This window comes from Mauremys reevesii, linkage group 6 (assembly GCF_016161935.1).
Source record: "Mauremys reevesii isolate NIE-2019 linkage group 6, ASM1616193v1, whole genome shotgun sequence".
In the NCBI taxonomy this organism is placed as follows: domain Eukaryota; kingdom Metazoa; phylum Chordata; order Testudines; family Geoemydidae; genus Mauremys; species Mauremys reevesii.
The window spans coordinates 110,083,243-110,103,697 of record NC_052628.1 but is presented as its reverse complement, the minus strand read 5'-3'; the positions used below and the strand labels follow the sequence as shown (position 1 = coordinate 110,103,697).

The 20,455-nt window shown below is 42.3% G+C and overlaps 1 long non-coding RNA gene across 1 annotated transcript in view; it reads right to left on the bottom strand.

Annotated features, from left to right (window-relative positions):
* Nucleotides 1-17,807, bottom strand: part of LOC120407678 — a 32,586-nt gene extending 14,779 nt beyond the window's left edge. Inside the window, exon 1 of the long non-coding RNA XR_005600184.1 lies at nucleotides 17,718-17,807. This is a non-coding gene — a long non-coding RNA (uncharacterized LOC120407678). The remainder of the gene's footprint in view (nucleotides 1-17,717) is intronic.
* Between the last annotated feature and the right edge of the window lie 2,648 nt (nucleotides 17,808-20,455).

The following is a 20,455-nucleotide window of genomic DNA, read 5'->3' as shown; positions in this document are numbered from 1 at the left end:
GAGTGTGTCTGTGCATAATTAGTTACCCAGGGTACTTAATTATAGATCTTTCAGATGGCACCAGGACATATTTTAAAACAAACTACAATTAAAGCCTAAATTATTGCAAGTAATTTAAATGGTGAATTGTAGGCTTCATGATAGGAAGTTTCCAGATACTCAGGTATTGATTATTCTTTTAGGTTTGAAGTGGAAAGGAAAAAAAATTGACATTATAAAAACATCTGAGTCACCAGCATATCTGCAATGTAAAAAACTGCATATTGGAGTTTGGCTTTGGATACTGAAGGACTGATTTAAAAAAAAACAAAACTGCAGATGTTGTCTAACTTGTGCACACACTAACTACAATTGCATGTCAATTGAGTGACTTTGTCCTCAAACGGCTATTTGTACATGAGTGATGGGATTTTCAAAGGGCACTAAGGAAATTCAGTGCCCAACTCTCATTGACTTTTTGGGGGGGGAAAGTTTTATCTTAATTTCCTTTGACCCATTCATTTTCTTAAAGGCTGTGGATCCAGTGTTACTAATCTGGCACTTCTCTCCATGCACATATAACCAAGGCTTATAAAAGAAGGCACTTTGTCTCACTCTAATGGCTAGACCACACAGAGGCCTGAATGCTGAGTGCATCCTTGAACATTGTTTAGGATGAACATATTTTAAAACTGTAAAGCACAGGAACCAAAACAGAGAAGGCTCACAGTTAGAGCATCAGTCGTGGGATTGGAATGGTTCTGTAAAAGGTTATATCCTGCTGACATCAGAGTGGTGGAGATGTGAACCAGATGCTGTAGACTAGGGGTCGGCAACCTTTCAGAAGTGGTGTGCCGAGTCTTCATTTATTCACTCTAATTTAAGGTTTCGCGTGCCAGTAATACATTTTAATGTTTTTAGAAGGTCTCTTTCTATAAGTCTATAATATATAACTAAACTATTGTTGTATGTAAAGTAAATACGATTTTTTAAATGTTTAAGAAGCTTCATTTAAAATTAAATTAAAATGCAGAGCCCCCTGGACCGGTGGCCAGGACCTGGGCAGTGTGAGTGCCACTGAAAATCAGCTCGTGTGCCACCTTTGGCATGCATGCCATAGGTTGCCTACTCCGCTGTAGACAGATATATGGGTGGAATTTGTCCCACCCTGATTAGATGATGGTTCAATTACAGCAACCTTCTATTTATTTACATGCCATCTCTATGGGCAGAAGATAAAGGGAATGGTCTTTAGAGAGGACATACAATGGAGGTGGGAGATTAGTAACACTGGACTTGCCACCTTTTAAAAAAAATAATGGGTAAAAGGAAATTAAGATAAAACTTTTTCAGTCCCCAACTCCCATTGACTTTTGGGGGGGAATTTCCTTAGTGCTCTTTGAAAATCCCATCACTCATGTGCACTGGTAGATAAAGTACTGCTAGGAACACACTTAGCTATTATGAACACAAGTGAATGGTTATTTTGCTAAGAATTGCCATACTTTTGTAGACTGTGGCCTGATCCTCTGAGATGCGAAGTGAGGTGCTGAGTACCAATGGGAATGAAGGCTCTCAGGACCACACCTTATGAGCTAAAACTTTCTGCTTCCCACCCCTCACATTTAATGCAGCTCTGAAGAAAGAGGGAACTGAAGTAGCTACAAAATAGCTGTGCTTAGATTATGCAATATGGTGTTTGCATCTTCAGCATTTTCTTACTGGCTGCTTTACCAACAAAATGTTGTCCTCACCTCTCTCACACACATCCCCCAGACAAGTCTTGCATAACCTCTGAAAAGGAGAGAGACTGGCTTTGTACTTTAGGTACTAAAGACGTACCTGTTCAAATTTTTGTATAAAGTGTTTATAAAAAGAACAAAGAGAGAATGGATAGCCAAGGAGATTGGTAATGGGTCTTTCATATCTCAGTTATGAATCTGGTCTAGATTAGTAGAGTGCAGAAGTCCGCAACAGCAAGTGGCTGTTTACTGGCCTGTGTAAAATGAGCTGGTGAGCTCATTTTAGACAGACAACTAGCATCCACCACACAAAATTCACTGGTGGTGTTGTATTTAGCATTCTTGTTGGAATAACTGAATAGTTGGGGGGGGGTTCTTTGAGTTTTAGGGGAAAAACATTTTGTCTGTCTATAGCCACCCTATAAATTAGAAAGGGGGGAAGGATAATTTAACATCTTCATTGATGAAGCTTTCTAAATTGTCTATGCTGCAGAAATTGTTGGATTCTCTGGATCAATTAATTTAAACCTCTGTAAGAATATATTCCGTTTCAGACATATGAAACCAACCAATATGGTGGGAGTGGTTTGTTTACTTTGTTTGATTTTTTTTTTAATAGCTGATGAAAGGTACTTGATTGATAATCCTGGAAGTCAATCCCTTCTATTTACTCACAAAAGAGGCTCAGCATGAGCACCAGTAGGACAGTGTGGGGCTAGAGTGCCTCAACCCTGACTTGGACCAGGTCAGAAAGAATCATCTCTTGGGGTGAGACAGTAGTTTAGCTTCTATGATCATTGCATCTGTGGACTCTCTGCTGGTTCTGCAGACAACTCTGCCAATATATGCCAACATTAATGTTTAAAGAAATCAGCACAACTTCACGAGAAAATTGAGTGAGCCTTTTGAACCCATTTTGCTGATGGCTCTGTAGGTTATGTCAAGTCAAATAGCAGTAGAATTTCACCTATTATATGGTGGATTATAAGAACCTCTTCACAATGCACCGCAGTGGCTCATGTCCTGAGTTCATGGCACCTGCCCACCGTGCAGGAAAGAGGATATTAAACTAAACCAGCTACATTTCTTCCAAAAAAAAGCCTTATTCCTGTTAGAAATTTCAAATGAACGGCAGCTGTTAAAATGCACGTGCACTTTCTGTAATGACATTGGAGGGTTTCAAGGAGTTGGCTCAACTGTGAACTACTGTCAGAGATATTGAAGTCTTTACTGTATTAAGTACTCCAGCATGTAAATTCATGTGGCATCTGACCGACAAACAAAAACATTAGCAAGTATTAACTGAGATCCAAGCTGGTGATGGTGGTAGTGCTACACAGGCTACATAGGCAAAACATATCAGAAAATAGAGCCTCCAAGCAGCTAGGGAAGATTTGAACTACTGGAAGTGCTCATGCATTTGGTGGCATAGAGAAGATCTACCATGTTGCCTTGCTTGGTTCTAGATGCTGAATGTGCTGTGGCCATGGGGGCAAATGGATTGTTCCCCTTTTCTAGTTGCACTGCAGCACGCAAGGTACCCCACCTGAATTCAGTGAACCTCTCTTAAACACCAGAGCTCAGATGTCAGCTGCTAACTGCTCATGAGCAGCTATCACTTATCCTTGTCCCTTAGGTACTTCTCAGCAATGGGCTATTGTGAAATCATTAGCAAGAGAAATGTATCCCCGCTGTGGCTTCCCATCTCCAATATTGATTTCAATAGAGAGAGAGGTTTAATCTCTGACACTGTTGCAATGTTTATTTATAGAACACCAGTAGCTTAAGTGAGACCTTGGATTGAGTGAGGACTGCAGGATTTAGCCTTATGTTGTTTAATCTTTCTTCAGAGGGCATTGTAAGAATGGGACAAGGGGGAAGTCCACTGTTTGTTTAGTCCATGTTGACTGACAAGTTATGTACATCCTCTGTATGAGAACAGATAAATAGGTTTTATGTTTTTACCCCACCTCCCCCCCCAAAAAAAATCTTTGAAGAGCAGTTTCTGATCTTGTCTGATGTCTGAATTTGGTTTAGAATAACAGATGGCAATCATACCCTTTTAATCCTTGCTTCCAATAAGTCTGCTGCTTGTGCAGTGGTATTAATAAATTCCTTTGATTTCCTGACAATAGTGATAGTGTGTTTACAAAGAAAATCAGTTGGACTAGAGTTCAGAGTCCCATCTAGTATTTTAGGCTTTTTAATGAGTGACTGTGAACCCCATCCACACTCATCATCAGAACCTAGATTTCTTGTGTTCCTCCTATGAACACAGTCTGTTAGTCTATAAGGTGCCACAGGATTCTTTGTTATTTTTATAATACTACATACTTCTATTCCTCTGCTCTGTACAGTCTGCCAGCTACTTAGGAAACTATAAATTTAACTCTAATCAGCAAGGATATATGGAATTCTACTTGGATTTACTTGAAAGTAGAGAAAAAAAATATTCAATAACTTCCTGTGACATTTACTGTAGGGAAACAGACATATTACTGTCCTCCAGGGCAAAAGAAGATTGCTCAGGGATCCATTCTGTCTAATTACCAGTTTTGTTGTTGATCCATGTCTGGTTTAAATTTATGCCAATATTTTGAGCATTATTTAACACACCTTGCTCAGAAAACGCTCCTTTAGAATTCAAGAGGATTTTTGCCTGAATGAAGAGTGTTAAAGGCCCTGTTTTTCAGTCTTAATTCTTCTCCCTTGTGTATAGAAAACAAAATGGAAAAAACTAGTTCCTAGTTTCCGTTTATCTTGTTTTTGACAGCAAATGCCAATGCAGTATATATTTTCTCTATAGTATCTATATCTAAGCACTTCTCGGTTTGTATGTTTTTTGTTTCACCAAAAAAATACTATAATTACTCTACATTTCTATCTAAGAAAGTTAAGGAAAATTCTCCACATATCAAATTCAGCCCTGCATTCAGCAATTATGTGATATTATAAGTGAGGCAATATCATAAAGTCACATGAGCATCAAATCTGTACAGAGATGTATTCATTTTCAATTTTTAAATGTTTGATACATTTTAACTGAGTCACTGGTAGAAACAGAGTAGCATGTATATTTATGCAGAACACTGAACATAAACAAGGTATTGTTTACAACGATATGACAATGACAATATTATAAGTGAATTATGCAGTCAAGGAATGCAGAATAAACCTTGATATAACACAGGAATGTTATTTCTACCTTTATGGACTCCTTAACAGAAAATGCACAAGCCAAAATATATAAAACAGTAGCTTCCATCAGACGTAAAGCTACTCTTTGTGGCGTCTCCACAGTTAGTTAGTCAGAAACACAATTTCAATTAATTTTTTCCCTTATTTTTCTAGCCACACAGACTTCCTCTGATATATGGACACATGGAATTGAAGCACAAAGAAGGAATAATATCTGACAGACCTAGACAAGGCAGCATGTCCTAGACAAGGGCCATGATTCTCTGTTACCATGCACCTTGTGCAGTTATTTAGATCAAGGCAAATAGGTGTGAAATGCTACCCAATCAACATGGTAGCACTTTACACGCTTTTTGTAGTGGGGTAAATGACTGTACAAGTTACAGGGCAATGGAGAATCAGGCCCAAGGTTTCATTCAAAGGAAACCTGGCTCCTGGCAGCTATTGTGGGAAATTTCTTATCACACGTGGGGTCCAATACTGCTCTCATTCAAATCAAGGGGAGCTTTTGCTATAGACTTCTATGGGACCAAGACTGATCACATGGAGAACAAACAGCTACAGCAAAATGACCAGAGCTTTAGGTTTAGCTTTCACTTTAGGCTCAAACTTCAATGGAAGTTTTGCCTGAGTCACACTGCAGCAGTTGGCTCTAGTACATCTAGGATAGAAGCCAGTATCTGTAATGGTTTTAAAGGCATCCAAGCTGCACTGTTATTAATAAAAGGTGACAGTGCAGTCTGAGTAGTCCACATATAACTTAAAGATCTTGCTAGATGTGTTTATAGGTGGAGTTTATTCACTCTAATGAAAGACATGCTCTCACATTTGGCTGCTTCCAAAAGACCATTATATAGTTGAGTTGAATCCAGAGTTCTAGCACTTTTCCATACAGAAAGGATATGATTCTTGGCAACTGTGGTGGTACTGAGCAACTAGCCTTCTTCTTGCTCTATAATTGCTTGGTGTGTCCAAGTGCAGCTAGAATTAGAGTCATAGTGAATAACCATAATGATTTTGGGGGTACAATAGGAGAGGGGCAAGGAAACTTTAGTACTTGAGGATCCACAGTATTTGAAAATGTTTTTCAAACTATTCATAAATTCCAACTCTTTATTCTGCCACTGATCCAAATGTGGAAGCTCATGAAAACAGAGAAGCAATTAAGAGACTTGCATGCTACCCCTTCAGCACATTGTGTCTGGGAGACCACAGTACTTTTGGCAAAGTAAAATAACATACATCGCTAGTATCCACAAGCAGTGCTAAAAACAGTAGTGCTGGAATGCAAATACTGGACGTACCATTCCAGCTTCCCAAAAAAACGGCCAAAATGACATTAAGCAGCATTGGGGCATGACTCAAGTGCTGTCTAGTAGTTGCTTAATGAGCACAAAGGAATCCTTATATGGAGCACTGAATGGCTGGGGACTATGCGACAAGAAAGAAAATCCATCTGCTGAGCTGGAGCATTCAGTGTTCATTAACTCCATGACTTTGATCATGGTCCAGCCAGTGCAAATTCAGACAGAGAACACTGGCTCCCATTAAGGTTCCTTAAAAGTATTTTATTGTGATGGATTGTGTGTTGCAAGTATAGCAGCACCAAAGGCACTATGATAACTGATCTGGGAATTGCTTTAAATACTTGTGAGATGGAAGAGTTAGCATTTGCTTTTACCTAGAGTTATGAGATCTTAAATGAGAGGCAAAAGGACAAATCTTCAGCTGGGGGTGTTGCATTGGCTTCAATGCAATCCATCTGAGGATTTGGTCTAAAATGTCTTGTTGTATACCTAACCAAGAGCAGCTTATGCATCCTTACTGCCCTCATAAGAAGTTTTTATCCAGAAATCAAAACGACTACCAACAAATATTTTGTCAATATCTGCCTTACTTGGTAAAAAAGACTCCATGTTTTGGTTTTCAGGCTTTTGGTTCCCTGTAACTCTTAAGTTTTTAATTTATTTAGATTTATAACTAACCCAGCTTTACAATAAATTCCATCTGCTGTTTGGCACTGCCTACAGACACACAAATGTTGCAAGAACATTAAGTTCACAGAGTCAAGAACTCAAAAGTTAGGAAATGAATTAAAGTTGCCTATACAATGCTAATTAGGCTTGCTGTGAATATGTATTATGATCTTTAATTACATGATCACATATTATCTTTTTCCACAGGACCCCTGCCTCATTCAGTAATCTGAGAATTTAGTTGCCCAACTCTAACAAATCTCTGCTGAGCATGTGCAAACTCAGATTTTTAGGGGCTCCTGATGGGCAGATATTCACAGGGATGTAAAAAATACATATCCCTGATGCCAGAGCAAATTCTTTCTCAAATTTTAAGTGCCTGCTCCAAAGCAAGCAAGAGCTTCTCAATGAAACAGGTATAAGAATTTTTCCAATATCAGCAAAACTTTTTTTCTGAAACTCATGCTTAGAATGGGCTAAATCATTTTTGCTGCACTGTCCACAAAAAATGCAGACACCTGGCATAGACAACTTCAGATCAAATGGCAAAATTATAAGCAGCTGAAAACAGAATCTTATCATGGAAAGCATCAGGCAATCTTAATTATAGGTGTCACTACATCTGCTGCCTATAATAAATTGACTATCAATAACAAAGCCAACTAAATAATATGCTTTAAAAAGCCTGTCCAACTCTAGACAGTATTTATACCAGAGTTAATTTATAGACTGTTGCACTCGTTCTTGTCAACACTTTTGAGGACTCAGTCCTGTGAGTGGTGTAGTCAATGGGAACTGAAGGGTCTAATCACCTTGTACGAAGTGCTCAGCATCTTGCTGTATTGCATTCATCATGACTATTTTATTGTCGTCTAGTCCTTATATACAAAAAACCTCCCAGACAGACAGGGAATGAAAACCCCAGTACCTACAATTGAAATCTTAGCTCCATTGAAGTCAATGGGGCCAGGTTTTCACTCCTAATAGTCTAATCCTGCCCCCACTGATGTCAAGAGCAAAGTTAACATTGCCTTACTGATATCTATATACTTATGTGGCCCTTATCACCAGCACAGGGGTCTCTGTTCAAATAAAACAATGAATAGGGTGACCAGATGTCCCGATTTTTCACACTTGCTGTCTGGTCACCCTAACAATGAAGAGCACAAGTCTATCCTCAGATTGGTCCCTCACAACAATACTCAAGTCCAATGGGTTTCAAATTAGGTCAGACTTTAACACTAACATCTTTAAACCCACAAAAATTAGCAAATTAAGAGTTAAGACTGTAATTCCATTCATGCTGTGCTAACAGGGCAGCCAAAGATTAGACAATAATTCCCTGCAGTACATTACATTTACATGTAATTCAATGTCAAAGGAGATGATTATTATGCTGTGATTTTCCTGTAACACAATAATTCTTATTTTGATTGATCTGTGGATCTCTGTGAAACTTTCAACTCTCTTTTTGAAGGAAAGTGGAATATCCCATTTTCTTATGTGGTAGCCTTTCAGTGAGGCTAAAATATATTGCCATTCTGGTATTTTAACCTTCTAGCAAGCTTGCTCTGTACTGCATATGTGTAAGAGTCTCATGGACAACAACCTCATAATATCTTAATTCCGGACATTGTACTCAGGAAATGGATCTATTCATTACAAACCATTAATTCATGCATACATTCCTCCTGTGTGAAGTGTGAACTGACCACATTACCTTGTACAGTAATTAAATTGACTGTAATAACGAGAACATGTCGATACAGTCAAGATTATAGGTGAATAGCAAATGGGATCTTATTGTGGAAATAATAAAATCTAATATATGCCAAAGTAAGGTATCTGCTTGCAAAAAGTTTCACATTTCAGTAAAAGAATTCAACAGGGGTATACAAATGACATGGAATCAGAGATGAAAGCCTCAGCCATGTGAAAAGGGAAAATATATGAATAGCAAAATCTTTCTATGCTATGGGGGTTCCTAATAATGATGAGCCTGTTTAACTTATAAATGCATTGGACAAAGCACAGGGCAAAAGGAATCTAGTTTGAGATGATAATCAACCTGAAATGCCACAGTCTATTTTTTCATCATCTGTGGTTACAATGTGCTTCTCTGGGAACTCACCTTTGACTTTTTTCCTCATTTTTCATATCTTAAAATAATGTAAAGGGTTAAAGCAACAAAGCAGAAGTCTTGAGCAGCCACAGACCTTGTATTTTGAGGCTGTCTGCCACTCCCCTGACAAATGTAAGTGGATTTTCCATTCACTGTGACTATACTACTGTGCTCGGAGTTGGCTTGAGCACGAGGGGTTAGCCAGATGATTCTTTAGGATATGCCCTAAACTAACAGTCATTTTAAATAAAAAAGTGTATGTGCTGAGGGGAGGAAGTTTAGGTTCCCATCCTTTTCCCCCCATACTCCACAACCTTCCTGATGCAGAAGTAGAGCTGAGTTCCTTGAGCTGGGATTTGTGCATCATTGCCAACCTTTTAAAAAATGTTCTGCATTTGGAAATTTTCCAAGTAAGCTTTTGGCCCATTAGGCCCTCTGCCGTGGGGAGGCATAGAATGCTAAAACCGTTCACTGCTTCCTCATCACAACAGTCGTCGTATTGTAGATCAGTAATATTACCCATGTCTTACAGATGGGGAAACTATGGCAGAGAAACTGGGGCCACCTTTGTTTTCTCCCCCGCCCCATTTTTAGTCCACTAGCCTCTGGTGCCTTTCACACTGTTGAGTTGCTTCTCCTGCCTAGAGATAATACTAGTTATTCTGTATTGGAACCAACTAAGGTGCAGGCAGTTGTTTGGGAGAGAGCTTCGGGCAGCCTAGTTTTCTCTCTAGGGTAGTCTCAATTCCATTCCTCCAACTCCAGCTGCAAAGTGATCTGAAGTCCTCATAAAAATCAAGGCGCTATAGCCACTGTTCTGGCTCCAAAGCTCAACCCTGGACAACTGTGTTCGTGGGGAAATATGAATAACCTGTGATCTTTAAGAAAAATCACCAGGCTCTTAAGCATAATGATTCAGGGGGTTAGACTAGATGATGTCCTGAGGTCCCTTCCAATCCTGATATTTTATTATTTGTTTCCATTGGTTAAGACTGAAAAATGCTCCTACTTCTACCAGTGTTGAATTTGACCCCAGCAATGTTGAAAATAGTGTCAGTTAATGTGTTGGGGGAGGGGAGAGGCTCTTATCTTGTACCTTCCTTATCTTGCACCCTTAAATGTTTTCCCTGCTACACCTCTTTTGCATAGCTACCAACCCCAGATCAATGCAAGTTATGCTGCTTTACCACTTAGGGTATGTCTACACTACAAGAGTAGTTCGATTCAACTTAATTCGAATTTGTGGAATCGACCTTACGAAGTCGAATTTGTGTATCCACACTAAGGACACTAATTCGACTTTGTGATTCCACAGTAACGGGGCCAGCGTCGACTTTGGAAGCGGTGCACTGTGGGAAGCTATCCCACAGTTCCCGCACTCCCCGCTGCCCATTGGAATTCTGGGATTTCCCCCCAATGCATGCTGGGGGGAAAATTGTGTCGAGGGTGGTCTTGGGTAACTGTCAACATTCAACCGTCACTCCCACCGGCGGGAAATCAGTTCGCGCACTTTTCCTGTTAGTGACAGCGCGGACGCCACAGCACTCCACTGCGATCATGGAGCCCGCTGCTATCATCGCTGCACTTATGGCCGTTGTCAACTCCTTGCACCTTATCGTCCACCTCTTCAACAGTCAGATGCTGAGAAATCGGGCGAGGAGGCTCCGGCAGCGTGGTGAGGACATGAAGTCTCAGAGTGGCACAGACCTCTCAGAAAGCACGGTACGCCGCGCCATGGAGATCATGGTGGCAATGGGTCATGTTCATGCTATGGGACGGCGATTCTGGGCCCGGGAAACAAGCACGGACTGGTGGGACCGCATAGTGCTGCAGGTCTGGGATGAATCACAGTGGCTGCGAAACTTCAGGATGCGTAAGGGCACTTTCCTTGAACTGTGTGACTTGCTGTCCCCTGCCCTGAAGCGCAAGGACACCCACATGCGAGCAGCCCTGAGTGTGCAGAAGTGAGTGGCCATAGCCCTCTGGAAACTTGCCACGCCAGACAGCTACCGGTCAGTAGCGAACCACTTTGGCGTGGGCAAATCTACCGTGGGGGTTGCTGTGATGCAAGTAGCCCACGCAATCGTTGAGCTACTGCTCTCAAAGGTAGTGACCCTGGGAAACGTCCAGGTCATCACAGATGGCTTCGCCGCGATGGGATTCCCAAACTGCGGTGGGGCTATAGATGGGACTCACATCCCTATCCTGGGACCGGCCCACCAGGCCAGCCAGTATATTAACCGAAAGGGCTACTTTTCAATGGTGCTGCAAGCAGTGGTGGACCATAGGGGACGTTTTACTAACATCAACGTCGGGTGGCCGGGCAAGGTTCATGACGCGCGTGTTTTCAGGAACTCTGGTCTGTTTAGACGCCTGCAGGAAGGTAGTTTCTTCCCGGACCACAAAATAAGTGTTGGGGATGTGGAGATGCCTATAGTCATCCTCGGGGACCCAGCCTACCCGCTAATGCCCTGGCTCATGAAGCCCTATACAGGCGCCTTGGACAGTGACAAGGAGCTCTTCAACTACCAGCTGAGCAAGTGCAGAATGGTGGTGGAGTGTGCTTTCGGACGTCTCAAGGGGAGATGGCGAAGCTTACTGACTCGCTCGGATCTCAGCGAAAGCAATATCCCCATTGTTATTGCTGCTTGCTGTGTGCTCCACAATCTCTGTGAGAGCAAGGGGGAGACCTTTATGGTGGGATGGGAGGTTGAGGCAAATCGCCTGGCTGCTGATTACGCTCAGCCAGACACCCGTGCAATTAGAAGATCCCAGCAGGAAGCGCTGTGCATCCGGGAGGCTTTGAAAGCTAGGTTCCTCAGCGAGCGGGGTAACCTGTGACTGTTCAGTTTCTTTACAGAGAAGCGGAACCTGCCCCTGCTTCAGTTACTGTTGACTTTCTTCTGCGGTGACATACCCTGTTCACCACGTTTCCCCCCTTCCAACACATGTTTAAAAATAAAGTTAATGGAATATTTTTAATTAGCAACGTTTTCTTTACTAATGAATTCACGTTAAAGGGTTGAAACAGGGACACAGACTGTGGTGGGTAGGGTGTGCAGTGATGTACAGACCGCTTCTACACTCGAGGAATGACAGGCTCCTGCCCCTAGAGCGGTCTGCACTGCCAGACTGGTTGTTTCAACGGACACTGCCATCCCTCCTTTTCGGGACTCTGTGTGCGGGGGCTATGTGGCCTTGTTGCGGGGGAGGACTGGGGGCAGGACGTTTATAGGTGGGTGTGAAGGAAGGGGTGAGGGGTGTGTGGGAAGGGGGAGGAGGTGTAGGGGGATGAGGGCTCTGGCTGGGGCTGAGGGTTTGGGGCATTGGAGAGGCTCAGAGCTATGGTGGAAGGGCAGGGTAAGGGCAGCCTGCCTTGCCATTTTTGTATGGCAGGCGCTAGGACCCTGGGGCACCAGACAGCATTTCTGCGGGGAGCCGCTCTACTGTCAGGCAGGTACGGAGCGCGGCGGGGCGGGGGGGAGACCCGTGGGGGTCAGGGCCCGATCCAGGCAGGAGCAGGGGAGAGACCCAGCTCCAAATATAGCTGGAGCAGGGCACCTTCCGCCTATGCACAGAACATGAAAAACACCTCCCAGACTGACCAGGGTGCCTAGTGACTGCACTATGTGTGTGTGACCTGCTGTAGATCCTGCCCCCGTGTATGTATCCAGGTAATGGTGACCATCCTATGCAATTACCAAACCCCTCCCCCCCTTCACACAAAGTCTTCTGTAAAGAAACATGACAGAAACAGTAATGAACAGCAAACTATTTTTAATAATCAACTACACAGTGAGGGAACGAAACTGGGATTTGGGCTTGGTTGATCCAGGAAGGGAAGGACTTCTCAAAATTTAGCGAATGAGAGCTTTTTGGTACTTGAGCACTCTGCTGGGGTGGAGTGACAGTTTTCACGGCCCCTGGCGCACCTCCTTCTTGTTATTTTGGGTGAGGGGGGTATGGGACTTTGTGGTGGGGGAGGGCGGTTGCAGATACACTGCAGGGGGGCTCTGTCCTCCTGCCTGCGGTCCTGCAGAACATCCACAAGGCGCCTGAGCGTGTCCATTTGCTCCCTCATTAGTCCAAGCAGCGTTTGAGTCGCCTGCTGGTCCTCCAGATGCCATCTGTCCTCCCGTTCGCTGTGTGAGCGCTGCTGCTGGGAGAGGTTCTCCCTCCACTGGCTCTGCTGGGCCGCCTCGGCTCGGGAGCAGCCCATAAGTTCTGCAAACATCTCCTCCCGTGTCTTTTTCTTGCGCCGCCTAATCTGCGCCAGCCTCTCTGAGGGGCATGCTCCAGCAGGTCGGGATACAGGTGCAGCTGTGTGATGGGAAAAAGGGATTGACTTCCTTATAAAGATACATTTCCGCAAAGAGGAAACATAGTCTAGTCAGTCTCTGTGAACAAGACCATGCACAGCACTCACTTAGGGAAAGTTCGAATTTTCGGAATTCGCTTTCATTGCCTGGGGGATTGCACTGCAGACCAGACAAGCAGGGCGGGACAGCAGAATCCGTGCAGCAGCCAGGCATGGTAAGCCAAAAACTTTTGGCTGCTTAAAAGTCAATGTATACCACTGTCCTCTTGCTACAGGCAATCCTGAAAGCATAAACTCTGCCCCTGTTGCACCCCCTCGCGTCTGTTCCCTAGGAAAGATCCCTGTATAATGCCACTCTGCAGCCTCCACCACGTGGCTGTAAAGTGACGCTCATTGTTATGCAAAGGAACAGTGAAGCACTCCCAATACTAATAGTACACAAATTACTGTAATTAAATGCAGGAGTCTCCGAGCGAGATCACCCTGAGGAGGGTCACTGAGGCAGATAGAGAGCGCATGCTGCGTGAAAGCCAGCACAAACCAGGGGCCTATGTGGCCATGCTCGTGGAGGCAATGCTCCCGGAGTACCTGATGATAGCCTGGCGCGGAAAAGTGTGCTACCACGGAGCACCCAATAAGGCAGCTCTCCCCAGGAACCTCATGCGGAGGCTTTTCGATTACCTGCAGGAGAGCTTCTCGGAAATCTCCCAAGAGGATTTCTGTTCCATCCCCATATATATTGACCTTCTTTTCGCATAGTTAATATTCCTGTTCTGTTAGAAAAAATGTTTGCATGTTTAAAGCACTTACCGACTGATCCTTCCCCTGATTCAGGGTCCGGGGTAACGGCTGGGGAGGGTTGGTAGGGGATCTCAGTGAGGGTGATGAAGAGATCCTGGCTGTCGGGGAAATCAGCGTTGTAAGCGCTGTCGACTGCCTCGTCCTCCTCATCTTCCCCGTCCGCGAACATCTCCGAGGAACAGTCCGTCGACAGTATCCCATCGTCGGAGTCCACGCACACTGGTGGGGCAGTGGTGGCAGACCCACCGAGAATGGCATGCAGTGCCTCGTAGAACCAGCATGTCTGGGGCTGGGCTCCGGAGCGTCCGTTTGCCGCTCTGATTTTTTGGTAGCCTTGTCTCAGCTCCTTGACTTTCACGCGGCACTGCGTTGTATCCCGGCTGTATCCTCTGAGTGCCATGGCTTTGGAGACCTTCTCGTAGGTCTTCGCATTCCGTTTGTTGGAGCGCAGCTCCGAAAGCACAGACTCATCGCCCCACACAGTGATCAGATCCAAGACTTCCTGGTCAGTCCATGCTGGGGCCCTCTTTCTAGTCTGAGATTGCATGGACTCCTCTGCTGGAGAGCTCTGCATCGCTACCAGTGCTGCTGAGCTCGCCACGACGTCCACACAGGAAATGAGATTCAAATTGGCCAGACAGGAAAAGGAATTCAAATTTCCACGGGGCTTTTCCTGTGTGGCTGGTCAGAACATCTGAGCTCGGACTGCTGTCAAGAGCGTCAACAGAGTGGTGCACTGTGGGATAGCTCCCGGAGCTACTAAGGTCGATTTGCATCCACACCTAGCCTAATTCGACATGGCCATGTCGAATTTAGCGCTACTCCCCTCGTCGGGGAGGAGTACAGAATTCAAACTAAAGAGCCCTCTATGTCGAATTAAATGGCTTCCTGGTGTGGACGGGTGCACGGTTAATTTGAATTAATGCTGCTAAATTCGAATTAAAGTCCTAGTGTGGACCAGGCCTTACACCCATTTTCTGACTATTTTATGTAATATGTAACTTAATCAGTCATTCACATCACCAGTGATTTTAGTCTCTTTGCCAACATGTAATTTGAAAGAGTTTTGCAAGTTGTGAGAACAGTTCTGCAAGAAAGTGCTTATTTCCCTCAGCAATACCAAGTACGCACAGCCACTAAAAATGTTAAGGGGCTGGTCAACAGGGACAAAGAGTTTTAAAAACCAAAACTGTAATCTATTCAGCAGTAAATGGTATGATGAAAGTTATGACACTAAACTGGAAATACTGAAGAGGAAGCGGGTTTTTTTGAGAAAGGTGTCTCAATTATTTGTCGAATTGGAAGAAGCAAGAACTGGAAATGCTGGAGCACCATATGCTTTAGACATCTGAATATAACTATAATTGTGCAAGGGGCTTACAAGCGCAGTTTGGAAATCTCAAAAGCTTGGATAAAGTTTGAAGAAGCATGTATGAACTTCGGGCTGTTGACCCCAAAAGACTCAAAACCTCCAAACACTATGAGAATCACACCTGGCTAGTATTGACATGAGGCACTCTCAGATTTTTAAACAGCATTGTGAATGTTTTTATTGGCTTTCCTATCCCACCTTCCTCAAATCCAAATATTCTTTTCTAGCATTGCCAGTGATACACATGCAAGTAATGGTAAGTAAACATTGAGACCAACATTTTCAAAAGTGCCTCTCCCAAGCTCCAGTGTCAGTGAAGCCACTCCATGGCAGCTGTGAGGCTGGGCTTCTGCTCTTTGAGATCATGGCAAACGGAGCATCCTCAAGCCCAATTACATGGGGTTGCAGAAGGAGTCTCATCAGACCTGGATTCTGCAGTTTGAAGGGGTGGAGATTCCCTGAATGGGTTTTCAAATCCCACCTCTCCCATGTAATAGTAATGAACCATCTGCACAGCAAGCAAGGGTCTCATCACCATGGAGGAAGGAACAGGGTTCCTCCATGTAATTAACTCCTTGGAGCCAATGTCACTGCTTGAGGTGGATGCATAGTAGAAAACGTAGGAATGGTAAAATCTGAATCCTTGCACTGTGAGATGGGTAAATACTGCTGGAAACTAGCTGCCTCTTGAAAATGTTTTTTTCTCTACATGGTGCTGTATGTAATGAACATACGACACATGGAAAAAAATATGCAACTGTGCCATCCTACCATCTACAGCTAATCAAACCAACATGTTTCCCAACACATCATCAGTCACCAGTGAATCACTGGTTCCTCCCTCGTTAAGAGAAGTAAAACTCAATAGAGGAAGTGAGTCTGAACAAGAAACAAACAAGGTCTTATATGAAATTACCAACAAAGAGGAAGTTCTGCTATCACTTAAGCAGAAACATGCACTGTTTCCCATCAGTCTTAATTTATAATGCAGGTTAACATCCTTGATTTCATTGAGAGTTGTGTTTTAGAGAGTCTTCAGTTTGAAAACCTTATCCACATGTCCTCTAGTTAGAAATGTTACACTAGGTTGCAATGGTCATTTTTGTTTGCTTGCTTTTGTAAATCAAATAAGTCACATGATTCTAACTGATATCTTTTGAATTTGAGAAAAAAGACCTACAGAGAAACCCCAAAACAGTGGCATGGCTGATGGACACAAGATCTAGTCCAAGTTATTGCTATATGTTTGGCAATCTCTGCTGTAGAGCATCAGTTTTGTGCATACATCCAGTGAGCCACAACATTTATTACTTATGTTACATATATCACAGAATTTTGCAAGTATCTTGCTTCTTTTGTGAGCCAGTTTTCTGATGGGGATGGTGGCTTTCCCAAGATATACAATAGAGTTCCTGACCATGGTGGCTAATAAGGATTCTGCGTCTCTTTTAATAACATGGTCTTTATTCCCAATTTACAAGGAAATTCAGCCCTGCTTTCATTTTCAATTGGATACCTGTCTTTTGTCTTTAATTTTTTCCTAAGCTGTGTAGTATTGCTGAGTGCTGTTAAATGCCTCCATGCTGGAGGTGGCTGCATTTCAATAATGAGTGAAGTGATCTCTGTACAAAATGGGCCAAATTCTGCTCAAACTATTGATATCAGAACCTTGATTTAACATCCTTTGTGTATTTAAAAAAATCCTATGGTGTGTGTTGCTGTTGTTTTGTTTTTAAATTAGTGTGGTATGTCTCTCTACGTTTCCTAGCCAATTTCTCTTTGAGGCAATTACATTCTGCTTTCCTTCAGGTTGATAAAAAAAAAAAATGCTATACCTACCCCAGCAGCTAGGGGGCCCAGGAGAAAGAGACTATGGAGATGTTGTTTTGGGCCATACCCCGGTTGGGGTGACGGGCATGAATGAATGATGAATGAATGAATGAATGAATCTTCCTTCACTTCTTAAGTAAGCTTTCCTCCGTTACTTGTTGTCCTAAATGACCATATAGGGTTACTAAGTGCTGTTTAAAAACACCAAAGGTGGTTCCTTTCATTTGTAGGAGGAATGATTCTTCAACATATATAGTTTTGTAACTCTTTAAAGCTCTTTCAAAGTGATGATGAATACTATAGAAATAAGTGATGCTGATTCTGCATCCTTGCTATTGAAGTTTGCTTAGTTAGCTGTTAGGATTACTTTGGTGCTTACCTTAGCAGTTACTGTCTTGCTGAGATCTGAGAAATCACACCTCTGAGACCTACAATGAGCACTCTGTTCACCTCACCTTTGCGCTTTCCTGGTTAAAAATAATATATATATGTTCAGCAACTTTAACACCTCCCGGTTTCTTCATTTTTTCTTCATCTTTCCATTTGTGACAATACCACTGTGATTGATGACTGGCAACAGTAATAGAGGCACTGCTTTTCCAAATGATCATAAGTGCGTAACTCTAAACTGCTCTCAGTCTAAACCCCACTTGTGAGGGCACTGTGGGAAACATATGCTGTTGCTGCCTGTGATATCTTTTTGGGAAATAGAGGGATTCAATTTCCAGGGCTCTTCAACTGGTGTATCTCATCTCTCAATTAAAAGAGGCAAATACAGCAGGGGTTCTCAAACTGAGGGTCATGACCCCTCAGGGGGTCACGATTATTACACGGGGGAGTCGCAAGCTGTCAGCCTCCACCCCAAACCCCACTTTGCCTCCAGCATTTATAATGGTGTTAAATATGTAAAGAAGTGTTTTTAATTTAAAAGGGGGGTTGCACACAGAGGCTTGCTATGTGAAAGGGGTCACCAGTACAAAAGTTTGAGAACCACTAAAATACAGGGTTGATGGACTTGTTGGCTCATTACTCTGGTAATGGCAATTTTGTCAATCAGCTCCAGTAATTGTACCACTGAGAGGAGTTGGGGAGTGGTCTGCAGTGTAAGGCAGTATTGGAAACCAAAGAAAATCACTGTGGCACAATCTTTGAGAACATAGATGTGCATAATAAGAAGCTAAGGGCAAAATTTGGGGGTGTGGAATTAATGCTTTACTAGTCATCTTTCATGTCACCATAGACAATCTGACCACTTCACATTCATGCTGGGTAAACAATTTACCCCACAACATATTGCTGTAGGTCGTAGTGTACTGCTTTTAATTTCCTTTTAATTTTAAAAATTTGAATCTTAAACTTCAAGCAGAAGTTTTCTTTCTTGAGCCTATTAACAATATAGAATTCTATCTCCATTGCTGTGATAGTGAGCATATTGGGGCAAATTCATCCCTGAATTCATATCCATTTTCATTACTGACTTCAATAGAGTTACATGTGGGATGAATATGGCCCAGGGTATGGAACCTGAGGGGAAAAAGGAGAAATCCATTTTTATTTTTCCAGGACAAATCACTTAGTATATCCACCCCATCTCACATCATAAATGGAAAAACAAGATAATGAAAATGCCTGCTTTTCCACCAGTCCTCACAGCGAAGATCTAGTAAATATTATTCAGTCTCTTTTCCATTCAGCCAAACCTCCCTTTATTTAAAAATGACATTATTCAGGAGAAGAGACATTGCAAATGTTTTAAAAAGGGTGTTTCGTTTGGTTGTTTGCTTAAGCCCTGGCCCATAGTCTGAACTGAACCACTTCCTCCTTTTTGCTTTGTTTTATACTCCTTATAATTAACTTTGACATAGAAATGCAGGGTTAAGCTTTGCCACCAGCTGTATTTTCTGCTTGAAAAAATATCTGCTTACATAGCAGTCTGTCACTCACCACTTCTCTACTGTCTCTGCAAAATGCACCTGCATGCATATTTTTAGTCTTTTAAGATCATATAAAATGGGATTCCTATTTTGTTGGCTGCATAAAGAAAACCCAAAGAGTTGACAGAAAAAAAAAAAGGCAAAGGGCAAAGTTGCTGCCACAGAAATGAATCGCCCTTGCAGATACCTCAACATGGCAACCAAACAGCAATATATATTAAGAGAAAAAATGTCTACTTATTTTAATAATGCTTAATGCTTATATAATTTTCATTCATAGCTTTCAAAGCAGGCTCCCCTTTTACTGATGGAAAAACTGAGGCACAGAGATGTTAAATTACTTGCCCAAGGTCACGTAGCAACTCAACCTACAGAGCTTGCTGTTTGGCTCACACATCAGAGGTAGGGTTTACCCAATCTACTTTTGCTGTCCAAAAGGAGTGAAATGTAAACAGTAAACTGCATAAATAATGAACAAATAAATATATCATCCTTTCAATTTTAATAATTTAGGATGTTAGTAACTAGCATAACGAATTTTAAAAACATATATAAGGTCAAATTTAGTCCTGATGTAAGCATCGCAAGTGCACTGTAGTCAAAATTGCTGAGCCTGTTCGTTAGCTTTGAGTTTGATGCCTGGTTTTTAGCCTGACAATTTAAATGTCAACAGCTTTTATCACTACAAGCTAGTTTTGCAACTTGTTTCACTGTTCAAAGAACAGTTGTACGCATTTGAGTGATTTTTTTTTAAATTGAAATTTTACCGTTTACAAAACAATAGCATAATCCAATAAATGTACATAATTGATATAAAATAAAAATGTATATAGGCTTTTCTAAATAATATTTTATAAAAAAATAAAAACCATGTCAACTACTAAAAACAAACTAAAAAAGGGCTATATTATAACAAAAGCACAGATGTGGTGTAAGAGTATGTTTAGAGATTTGCTTCTTGCCATGGCACGGCAAAAAGTTGCATAACACCGTAGTGTATTCAGTCTTTATGAAACTAACATTATATTCTTTAATTTTAAAGGAATTTTGAGAGGAAGGATGATTTTGTGCTTGCAGTAGGAGACTGAAATTCAGTTCCGTGCTTTTGCCTTAAATTTCCTTTGTGCACATTGGCAAGTCACTTAAGCCAGGACCCCACAAAGAATTTCACTAAGCCACACCA